Raw genomic sequence first — 12,189 nt, 5'->3', positions numbered from 1 at the left:
TTTCCTCACAGCCTCGCCAACTCTTGTTTGTTGGTTTATTGATGATGGCCATTCTGACAGGTGTGGGGTGATGCCTCATTGTGGCTTTAATTGCATCTCTCTGGTGATGATTAGGGGCGTTGAGCACCTTTCTGTGTGTCTGCTGGCCATCTGTGTGTCCTCCGGAAAAGTGTCTATTCAGGTCCTCTGCCCATTCTTGAATGGGATTGTTTGTTTGCTGTGTTGAGTTGTATGAGTTCTTTATAAGTTTTGGACATTAGCCCCTTGTCAGATGTATCATTGGCGGATATCCTCTTCCATTCGGTAGGTTGTCTTTTCATTTTGTTGATACTTTCCTTTGCTGTGCAAAAACTTCTTGGTTTGATGTAGTTCCATTGTTTATTTTTTCTTTTCTTTCCCGTGCTCCAGGAGATAGATCAGGAAACATATTGCTAAGAGAAATGTCACAGACTTTACTGCCTATGAATTTTATGGTTTTTAGTCTTACATTTAAGTCTTTAATCCATTTTGAGTTTATTCTTGATATGGTGTAGAAAGTGGTCTAGTCATTTTTTGCATGTATCTGTCCAATTTTCCCAGCATCATTAATTGAATAGACTGTCGTTGCCCCTTTGTATGTTCTTCCATCCTTTGTCAAATATTAATTGAACATATAGGCATGGGTTGATTTCTGGGCTCGCTATCCTGCTCCATTGATCTATGTGTGTGTTTTTATGCCAGTACCATGCTCCTTTGATTACCATGGCCTTGTAGTATATTTTGATATAAGGTAGCATGATTCCTCCAACTTTGTTTTTCTTTTTCAAGATTGTTATTGCTAAAAATAGCAGGCGTGGCTGGTGTGGTTCAGTGGTTGAGTGTCAACCTATGAACCAGGAGGTCATGGTTCCATTCCCAGTTGGAGCACATGTGCGCGTTGCAGACTTGATCCCCAGTGGGGACATGCAGGAGGCAGCCGATCGATGATTCTCTCTCATCATTGATGTTTCCATCTCTCTTTCCCTCTCCCTTCCTCTTTGAAATCAATAAAAATACGTATTTTTAAAAATTCAATGGAAAAAAAATATCTTCCAGTAATGAACTATGTGAAATCTATAGATTGCTTGGAGTAATATGGACATTTTAATAATGTTAAATCTTCATATTCATGAGCATAGTATATACTTCCACTTATTTGTATCTTCTTAAAATTCTTTCTTTAGTATCTTATAATTTTCCAAGTACAGGATTTTTTAACCTCATTGGTTAAATTTATTCCTAGGTATTTTTATTCCGTTGTAAATAGGATTGTTTTCTTAGTTTCCTTGCTGATAGTTCATTGTTGGTATATAAAATGCAACTAATCTCTGGATATTTATTTTTTATCCTGCTACTTTACTGAATTCACTTATCAGTTCTAGTAGATTTTTGGTGGACTCTTCAGTGTTCTCTATATACAGACAGTATCATGTCTTCTGCAAATAATGAGTTTTACTTCTTCCTTTGCAATTTGGGTGTTTTTATTTTTATTCTTGTCTGATTGCTATAGTTAGGACTTCCAGTACTATGTTGAACAAGAGAGATGAAAGTGGACATCCCTGTTTTGTTCCTGATCTTAAGAAAAATGCTGTTAGTTTTTCCCCATTGAATATAATGTTAGCTGTGAGTTTGTATATATGGCCTTTATTATGTTGAGACTAGTGGTCCAGTGCTTGAAATTTGTGCACGGAGGGGGGTTCCCTCAGCCCAGCCTGCACCCTCTCCAATTGCGAACCCCTTGGGGGATGTCCGACTGCCAGTTTAGAAACCTGCAGTCGGACATCCCTCTCACAATCTGGGACCACTGGCTCCTAACCGCTCACCTGCCTGCCTGCCGAATCACCCCTAACTGCCTCTGCCTTCCTGCCTGATTGCCCCTAACCCCTCTGCCTGCCTGCCTGATTGTCCCTAACTGCCTCTGCCTGCCTGCCTGATCGTCCCTAACTGCCCTCCCCTGCCGGCCTGATCTCACCTTTAAATGCTCTCCCCTTCCAGCCTGATCTCACCTCCAACTGCCTCTGCCTGCCTGATCTTGCCCCCAACTGCCTCCCTCTGCTGGCCTGATCTTGCCCCCAACTTCCCTCCCCTGCTGGCCTGATCTCGCCCCCAATGGCCCTGCCCTGTTGGCCTGATCTCATCCCTAACTGCCCTCCCCTTGCCGGCCTGGTTGCCTAAAACTACCCTCCCCTACCGGCTTGATCTTGCCCCCAACTATGCTCCCATGCCAGCCTGATCTCTCCCCCAACTGCCCTCCTTTGCCAGCCAATTTGGTTCTGATTGGTCGGTTTCTATGCCAGACAGCATCAAAAGCTCCGCCTCCTAGGCAGCCATTGGTTCCTCACACTTCACCCAGATCTGGTTCTGTTTGGTCAGTTTCTATGCCAGTCAGCATCTCTGGGCCTATCAACAGGGCCTGATCAGAAAGACGGGGCTGATCAGCAGCCCCAGTGGGAGCCTGGAGAGAAATGGAGGCATGGCTGCTGGCCAGACTGGAAGAGAAAGAGAGAGGCAAGTGCTGATCAAAAGCCGCCACAAAGGCAACAGATCAGTCCCTGCTTCTCTCTTCAGACCTCTCTCTGGCCCTGATTCGCAGCCCCCTCAGCAGTCAGTTTTGGGGCACCAAGCCTGCAGGACTGACTTCCGGTTGATCAGCCTCAGTGGTTACCAGACTTTACGACCCAGGGTTTTTATATATTAGGATATGTACCCTCTATTTCCACTTTGCTGAGAGTTTTTATCATAAATGTGTGCTGGGTTTTGTCAAATACCTTTTCTACATTTATTGATATCATATGATTTTGAACCTTCATTTTGTTTATGTGATGTATACCATTAATTGATTTGTGGATATTGTACGGACCTTGCATCCCAGGAATAAATCCCACTTGATTATGGTGTATGATCTTTTTAATATATTGCTGGATCCAATTTGCTAATATTTTGTTGAGGATTTTTGCATCCATGGGCATCAGGGATATTGGTCTATAATTTTCTTTCTTTGTAGTGTCTTTATCTGGTTTTGGAATTAGGATCATGCTGGCCTCATAAAATTAGCTTCGGAGTCTTCCCTTCACTTGAATTTTTGGAATAGTTTGGGAAGGATAGGTGTAAAGTTTTCTTTGAATGCTAAAATTCACCTATGAAGCCATTCAGTCCATGACTTTTGTTTGTTGGATGTTTTCTTTTATTATTATTTACTGTTTCAATTTTGTTACTTGTAATTGGTCTGTTCAGATTTTATGTTTCTTCTTGATTCAGTTTTGAAAGAGTGTATGTTTCTATGAATTTATTCATTTCTTCCAGATTGTCCAATTTGTTGGCATATATTTGTTCATAATATTTTCTTATAATTCTATGCATTTCTATGGTGTCAGTTGTTGCTTCTCCTCTTTCGTTTCTTTTTTTATTTTTTTTTATTGTCTAAAGTTTTACATATGTCTCATTTTTCCCCAATTGACCCCCCCAGCCATTCCCACCACAGGCAAGCCCCCACCGGCCCAGTGTCTGTTTCCATTGGTTATGCTAATATGCATGCATACAAGTCCTTTGGTTGCTCTCTAACCCCCCCCCCTCCCCTACCATTTGTCTCTGGATCTGTTCTTGTTCATCAAATTATGTTGATCATTATATCCCACATATGAGTGAGATCATGTGATATTTATCTTTCTCCGACTGGCTTATTTCACTTAGCATAATGCTCTCCAGTTCCATCCATGCTGTTGCAAATGGTAAAAGTTCCTTCTTTTTTATAGCGGCATAGTATTCCATTGTGTAGATGTACCATAGTTTTCTAATCCACTCATCTGCTGATGGGCACTTAGGCTGTTTCCAAATCTTAGCTATGGTGAATTGTGCTGCTATGAACATAGGGGTGCATACATCCTTTCTGATTGGTGTTTCTGTTTTCTTAGGATATATTCCTAGAAGTGGGATTACTGGGTCAAATGGCAGTTCCATTTTTAATTTTTTGAGGAAACACCATACTGTTCTCCTCAGTGGCTGCACCAGTCTGCATTCCCACCAGCAGTGAAGGAGGGTTCCTTTTTCTCTGCATCCTCGCCAGCACTTGTCATTTGTTGATTTGTTGATGATAGCCATTCTGACAGGTGTGAGATGGTACTGCATTGTTTTGATTTGCATCTCTCGGATGATTAGTGACTTTGAGCATGTTTGCATATGTCTCTCGGCCTTCCGTATGTCCTCTTTCGAAAAGTGTCTATTTAGATCCTTTGCCCATTTTTTTATTGAATTGTTAATCTTACTTTTGTTAAGTTGTATGAGTTCTCTGTAAATTTTGGAGATAAACCCCTTATTGGAAATATCATTGGCAAATGCATTCTCCCATGCAGTGGGCTTTCTTTTTATTTTGTTGATTGTTTCTTTTGCTGTGCAGAAGCTTTTTATTTTGATGTAGTCCCATTTGTTTGTTTTCTCCTTAGTCTCCATTGCCCTAGGAGCTGTGTCTATAAAGATATTGCTACGATGTATGTCTGCTATTTTGCTGCCTATGGAGTCTTATAGGATTTTTATGGTTTCCCATCTTACATTCAAGTCCTTTAGCCATTTTGAGTTTGTTTTTGTGTATGGTGTAAGTTGGTAATCTAGTTTCTTTTCTTTATTTTTTTTTAATATATCTGACCAAATTTCCCAGCACCATTTATTAAATAGGCTGTTTTGACTCCATTGTATGGTCTTGTCTCCTTTGTCAAATACTAATTGAGCATAATGGCTTGGGTCGTTTTCTGGGTCCTCTGTTCTGTTCCATTGGTCTATATGTCTATTCTTGTGCCAGTACCAGGCAGTTTTGAGAACCATGGCTTGGTAATATAGCTTGATATCTGGTATTGTGATCCCTCCAACTTTGTTCTTCTTTATCAGGACAGCTGTGGCTATTCGGGGTCTTTTTTTTTTAATTCCAGATGAATTTTTGGAGAGTTTGTTCTAGATCTTTGAAATATGCTGTTGGTATTTTAATGGGGATTGCATTGAATCTATAGATTGCTTTGGGCAGTATGGACATTTTAATGATGTTGATTCTACCAATCCATGAATATGGTATGTTCTCCCATTTGTTTATGTCTTCCTCTATCTCTTTTTTCAGTGTCCTGTAGTTTTCCGAGTACAGGTCTTTTACATCCTTAGTTAAGTTTATTCCTAGGTATCTTAGGTTTTTTTGGTGCAATGGTAAAATGCACCAAATTTACCTTTTTTTTGCAACAAAAACCTAAGATTCCTAGGTATCTTAGGTTTTTTCGTTTCTCTTTCTGTGAGTTAATTATTGGTGTGTAAAAAGGCCATAGATTTCTGGGTGTTAATTTTGTATCCTGCTACATTGCTGAATTCATTTATTAGGTCTAGTAGTTTTTTGATGGAGTTTTTAGGGTTTTCTATGTATAGTATCATTTCATCTGTGAATAAAGACAGTTTTACTTCTTCTTTTCCAATTTGGATGCCTTTTATTTCTTCTTCTTGTCTGATTGCTATGGCTAGCACTTCCAATACTATATCGAACAGGAGTGGTGAAAATGGGCATCCCTGTCTTGTTCCTATTCTTAGGGGAAATGGGTTTAGTTTTTGCCCATTGAGTATGATGTTGGCTGTAGGTTTGTCATATAAGGCTTTTATTATGTTGAGGTATGATCCCTCTATTCCCACTTTGCTGAGAGTTTTTATCAAGAAAGGGTGTTGGATTTTGTCAAATACTTTTTCGGCATTGATTGATATGATTATGTGATTTTTGTCTCTCAGTTTGTTTATTGATGTATCACATTTATTGATTTGTGGATACTGTACCATCCTTGCATCCCCAGAATAATTCCCACTTGGTCATGGTGTATGATCTTTCTAATGTATTGCTGAATCTGATTTGCTAGAATTTTGTTGAGGATTTTAGCATCTATGTTCATCAAGGATATTGGCCTGTAGATCTCTTTTTTTGTGGTATCTTTATCTGGTTTTGGGATTCGCCCTCTTTCATTTCTGAGTTTATTTATTTGGGTCCTCTCTCCTTTTTTCCTGATAAGTCTGGTTAAAGGTTTATCAATCTTGTTTATCTTTTCAAAGAATCAGCTCTTGGCGTCATTGATCTTTTGTAATTTTTAGACTCTATTTCATTTATTTCTGCTCTGATCTTTATTAGTTTCTTCCTTCTACTCACTTTGGGCTTTGTTTAGTGTCTTTAGGTGTAAGGTTAGATTGTTTATTTGACTTTTTTGTTTGTTTGTTTCTTGAGGTAGGCTTGTATTGCTATGAATTTCCTTCTTAGGACTACTTTTGCTGTGTTTTGTAGATTTGGGGTTATGTTTTTATTTTCATTTGTCTCAGGTATCTTTTGATTTCTCCTTTTATCTCATTATTAATTTTTTCATTTTTAGTAGCATGTTATTTAGCCTCCAAGTGTTTGTATGTATTTCAGGGTTCTTTTTCTTATAATTGGTTTCTAGTTTTATACTATTGTAGTTGGAAAAAAGCTTGATATGATTTCAATCTTCTTAAATGTATTGAGACTTTTTTTGTGTCCTAACATGGTCTATCATAGAAAATGTTTCATGTGCACTTGAAAAGAATGTATAGCCTGCTGCTTTGGGGTGAAATGCTCTGAAAATATCTATTAAATCCATCTGGTCTAATGTGTCATTTAGGGCCATTGTTTTCTTGCTGATTTTCTGTCTAGATTTATCCATTGATGTCAATGGGTTATTAAAATCCCCTATTATAACTGCATTACTGTTCATGTCTCCATTTATGTCCATTAAGAATTCACTTTATATATTTAGATCCTCCTGTTGGGTACATAAATATTTGCAAGGGTTTTATCACCTAGTTGGAATGATTGCTTTATCATTATGTAATGTCTTCCTTTGTCTCTTATTATGTAGTCTTTGTTTTAAAGTCTATTTTGTCTGATATACACAGTGCCCCATATTTCTTTTTGTTTCTATTTGCATGAAGTATCTTTTTCCATCCTTTACTTTTAGTCTGTATGTCTTTTGTTCTGAGGTGGGTCTCTTGTAGACAGCACATATATGGGTCATGTTTCCTTATCTATTCAGCTACCCTGTGTCTTTTGATTAGAGCATTTAATCCATTTACATTTAAAGTGATTATTGATAGGTACATGTTTATTGCCAATTTATTTTTTATAACTATGTTCCTCTTTTTTTCTCTCTTAAAGAATTCCCTTTAGCATTTCTTGTAATACTAGTTTGGTGGTAATGAACTCCTTTAGCATTTTCTTTCCTTCAATTTTAAATGCTGGGTAGAGTCGTCTTGGTTATAGGTCCTTACTTTTCAGCACTTTGAATATTTTGTGCCAGTCCCTTCTGGCCTGGAATGTTTCTGTTGAGAAATCAGCTGACAGCCTTATGGGAGCTCCCTTGTAGGTAACTAACTGTCTTTCTCTTGCTGCTTTTAAGATTCTCTCTTTGTCTTTAACCCTTGGCATTTTAATTATGATGTGTCTTAGTGTGGGCCTCTTTGTGTTCATCTACTTTGGGACTCTGAGCTTCCAGGATTCATGTGTCTTTTTCCTTCACCAAGTTAGGGAAGTTTTCAGTCATTATTTCTTCAAATAGGGTCTCAATCTCTTGCTTTCTCTCTCCTTCTAGTGCCCCTTACGATGCAAATGTTGTTATGCTTGATGTTGTCCCACAGGTCCCTTGCACCATCCTCATTTTTTATTTAATTTTATTTTCTATTTTGCTACTCTATTTGGGTGTTTTCTGCTACCTTGTCTACCAAACTGTTGATTCACTTCTCTACTTTATCTAACCTGCTCTTGATTCCTTCTAGTAAATTCTTCATATTAGATATTGTATTCTTCGTTTCTGTCTGGTTCTTTTTTATGATTTATATGTCCTTTCTTATGCTTACTATATCTTTAAGTTCTCACTGAGTTCCTCCATTCTTCCCCTAAGTTCCTTGAGTATCCTTATAACCATTGTTTTGAATGCTATCTGATACATTGCTTGCTTCCATTTCACTTAGTTCTTTTTCTGGGGATTTCCCCGGTTTTTCATTTGGGGCATGTGTCTTTATCTCCCCATGTTGACTGCCGCTTTGCATTTGTTTCTGTGTATTAAGTAGACCTTCTGTGCCTCCCAGTCTTAGTATGGTGGCATGTAGTAGGTGTTTTGGGGCGCAGTGTCACCGTCTCTCTGATCACCTGAGCCAGGTGCTCCAGGGATGCCCCTGTGTGTGGTATTTGAGCCTCCTGTTGTAGTTGAGTCTTGATTGCTGTCAGCCCACCCTTGTGTGTGGTTGACCCTCAGGCTGACTCACTGTGAGGGTCAACCCTGACCACAGTGTATGTGCTGCTGTGTGGGAGCTGACCCCATGAAACACAATTCACCCCCGCAGGGTCTGGTGCCTGCTGAGATCTCCCTTTGGGCATGTCACTGGTGGAGCTCATTGGGCTGTGCTCTGACATGGGGTGAACCACCCCCCACACACACAGGTGTTTTGGTTCTAGGGCCTCTTGCATGTGACTCCAGTGCAGGTCAATGTAGACAATGCCTGTGACCAGGCCTGGTCTACCAGTTTGGAGCTGCAAAGCAATCCACAGTTTGTGGCTTCTTCTGATGGACCTGGGAGTGCGTGGGAGGGGCCAACCTGCACCCCAAGGCAGCTTCCAGAGCACCGAGCCCAGGGGCAGGTCAGTAAGGGCCCAAGGCAGCCTGAGACCTGCCTGTGCCTGCGGCTGCCAGTTAGGCTCAGTCACCGAAGGAGCCTCTGGTGGTACATGCGCTGCGTGAGGCAGTTCTCAGCGAGCCTGTGGGTGGGCTGAGTGGTGTTCACCAGACGGATACAGATTCAAACTCAGTGCCATGCTGGTCTGAGGCCACTCGGCCAAAGTCCCAGGATGCACCAGTCTAGCTGTCCCTGCCTGGGCCTGCTGGCCTTCATGGTGGGCCGGTCTCAGGGAGTCATCAGGGAGAGTCCAGCAGAGTCCATCAGGTTTAAACAGACCCAGATCAGGCCATGTGAAGGGAGGGCTCTGCCCAGGGGCAGTCAGTGTGCGAGAGGGAAATGGCCCCCGCCCTAGAGCCACACGACTCAGTCTCTCCCCAAGTCTGCCCAGACCTCAACGGGCATCCCAAGGAAACCAGCCACAGCCAGCTGCCTCCCTGCAGGTGTGAGCTCGGCAGAGTGGGGCCACTGGGAGACAGGAGGATGTGGCTGGTGGGTGTCCCATGGGGGTGGTGGCAGCTAGGTGGGGTGGGGAGTGACGGCCCCCACCCCAGAGCCACATAACTCAGCCTCTGACACCCCGAGTCCACCTGGACTTCCTCAAGAGCCCTCGAGAAAGTCTACACCATGAGCACAGGCAGCTGGTTCTACAGGGTGGGCGTCCTGAGTGTGGGTTAGTGCATCTCCCCAGGCGATGCGTGCAGGGCCGTGCCTGGCCCAGGAAAAGTGGGGTATGTGGGCCTCGTGGGAGAGGGACTCAGCACAGGGACCACCTTCAGTCTGAATTTTAAAGACCAGCTCTTTGCAAGGCACATTTCCCTGGATATTGACCTTCCTAGTAATTCACCTGCAGTCAGTACTGAGCACCTTCTAAGTGCCCATCACTGGTGTCAGGTGGGAAAGAGAGCCAGGAGTACCTGAGCACATACCCCATGGCCAAGTGCAGACAAGCAAGAAGGCCCTGGCTGAGAACAGGAACAGGAGGGAGGCTGAGGCCTTGCCAAGGACCACTCCACAGTGGGTAACCCCCACTAGTAACAATGACAATGAGATGACAGATCAGAGGTCAGGAACCCCGATGTCTCTGGCTCCCCCTCAGCCTGGGGGCCGGGGCACGTCACAGCTCCCCTCTCAACCTCCGCACTTCATCTCTAGGATGAGGCTGAGAACCCAGCGAGGCTACAGCTGAGGAGCCCTGAGAAAATCACAAACAGCTACTGTGAGAATTTTTTTTATTTGAAGAGGAAGGCAAGAGCACACAGCTGGGGCGGGTGGGAGGAGCTCAGGGTAAGGACCTGGACCCAGAGTCTGGGCCCATCCTTCCTCGTCCACCTTCTCTCAACTAGCTTGTCTGAGCAGGAAAAAAGAGAGCTTCCTGGGCCCCAGAGCCAAGCCAAGCCTGGGAATGCCTGGCTCACAGCAGAACAGAATGGCAGAGGCTAAGGCTCCAGGAAGCCACCATGAGCGAGGGAAAGAGCACTGGGCAGAGAGTCCAAAGAATTGGTCCCTCTTCCATTCACTCACTCACTCATCCCAGGATCTTGGAAAAATCTCTGTCTCTTTGAGCTTCAGTGGTCTCATCTGTCAAATATGGATAATAATGCCTACCTGTAGGATTGTTGAGAGGATCTGTCACTGTCTGGCACATAGTAGCTGCTCAATAAATGTTTGCAATGACTGCAAAGATGAGGATGCTTTCCAAACCCCTCTTGCTCTCAGGTTCTCTGCTACCAACCTGGGGGTAGCTCCTAGGCCCCACGATCGTCTGAGCTGGTGCAGAGAGAGCTGGGTACAGTGAGGCCCTCAGGGCACTTGTCTCCCCGCCGGCCCCACCGAGCGCTGGTTGGGCCTCGCTGCTTCCCCATAAGGAGGCTTGGATTTCATTAACTTGTTTGCCTGGGCTCCTGGTGCCCAGCTGAAAATCACTCGATGTGGAAGCCGGGTTCTGCATGGGGCCGGCATTAATCCTTAAAGCTTAGCATCTGCGCTCAGCTGCCATGTGTGGGAAGCTGGCCTGGCAGCTGGAGTGGAGCCAGGCTGGCGGGAGCGGGAGACCTAATCCTGCTCTGAGCTCTCCAGGGAACGAGGCTCCAGCCTCAGCACCAGGTTCCAGCTGCCGTGGCCAGTGGCTTCCTTGCATTTTAGTTGAACCTCCCACCCCCAACACCATGAAGGGTCATGGCCCTCAGTGGCCCTTGGAGTCCGTAGGCAGTCAGCAAAGAGCTATGCCATCTGCCACTGGCCACTGGAACAGCACTTGCAAAGAGTGATCATCAAGGGAAATATTAATAGGCCCTGCATATGCCGTAAACAAAGCCCTTGACTGCAGTACTTCTCAGAGCCTTTCATTTCTCAGTCACTAAAATTGTATTGGGTGCCAGGTACTCACCTCGCTACTGGGAATAGGTGGTAACTAAGACAGGATGGATGCTCTTGTGAGCATATTCTAGTTAGTGAGATGGAAAATAAACGTGTAAGTAAATGAGAGCTTCAAATGGTGGTGAGCGTGTAAAGAGAGTAAGCCGGCGAAGGCAGGGAGGCACGGGTGTGCTGACATGCGGTGTGCGTGTCTACGGAGAAGTCGAACTGCCTTTTCTATGAGCACCTCTCAGAGCAGAATTCCTGGGAAAGGTCTTGAGGAAACACACCACTGGAATGATCCCTCTAAAACTCAGATTAAATGCGTCAGCCTGCCAAAACCGGTTTGGCTTAGTGGATAGAGTGTTGGCCTGCGGACTGAAAGGTCCCAGGTTCGATTCCGGTCAAGGGCATGTACATAGGTTGCGGGCACATCCCCAGTGAGGGGGTGCAGGAGGCAGCTGGTCGATGTTTCTCTCTCATCGATGTTTCTAGCTCTCTATCCCTCTTCCTTCCTCTCTGTAAAAAATCAATAAAATATATTTTAAAAATAAATAAATAAATAAATAAATAAATAAATAAATAAATGTGTCAGCCTTTGAAATGAATCCCGTCAGCACCCCATCACCTCTAAGTGGCATTTAAGGCTGGCCCCCACCAGCCTAGCTCATTTCCCACCACCTCCCATGAAAAGTGCCAGCTTGAAAACTCCCATCATATGCCATAGAGTTTGCCAAGGGGTTCTCACTTCTCAGGAAGTCCTTCCCCACGTTCTTCACCTGTAAACACATCCTCGAATGAGGCTGCGTTAGCCAGGGTAGGCAATCTGCTGTGATAAGCAGCTCCAAAGCCTCAATGACTTGGTACCTTACAAGGGTATTTCTACCCCAGTGAGTTCGTTGGGGGCGCAGCTCTCCTTCTCCTGGGCTCTCGGAGCCCTGCCCTAGACGCCAGGCATGTGGCCAGGCAGGGAGAAGAGGCAGTGAGTGTGCAGTGGGTGCATCGTGTTAGCCCCATCACAGTGACAGAATTTGGTCACACAGGCCCACCTGGCTGCCAGGAACTATAGCTTTATTCTTAGCCTACAGGAAAAGGAAACTTGGCCAATAACATTATCTGGGCCAC

General features: G+C 43.8%; 1 protein-coding gene across 1 annotated transcript in view; it reads left to right on the top strand.

Moving 5' to 3' along the window:
- DSCAML1 (DS cell adhesion molecule like 1) overlaps window positions 1–12,189 on the top strand; it is a gene marked incomplete at its 3' end in the record, with an annotated part of 336,958 nt that overhangs the window by 207,988 nt on the left and 116,781 nt on the right. The gene's annotated exons all lie outside the window — the stretch shown is intronic.

Source organism: Cnephaeus nilssonii (genome assembly GCF_951640355.1).
Source record: "Cnephaeus nilssonii genome assembly, chromosome: 13".
In the NCBI taxonomy this organism is placed as follows: domain Eukaryota; kingdom Metazoa; phylum Chordata; class Mammalia; order Chiroptera; family Vespertilionidae; genus Cnephaeus; species Cnephaeus nilssonii.
The sequence above is the reverse complement of the archived record's forward strand: the minus strand, read 5'-3'. Positions and strand labels throughout refer to the sequence as shown.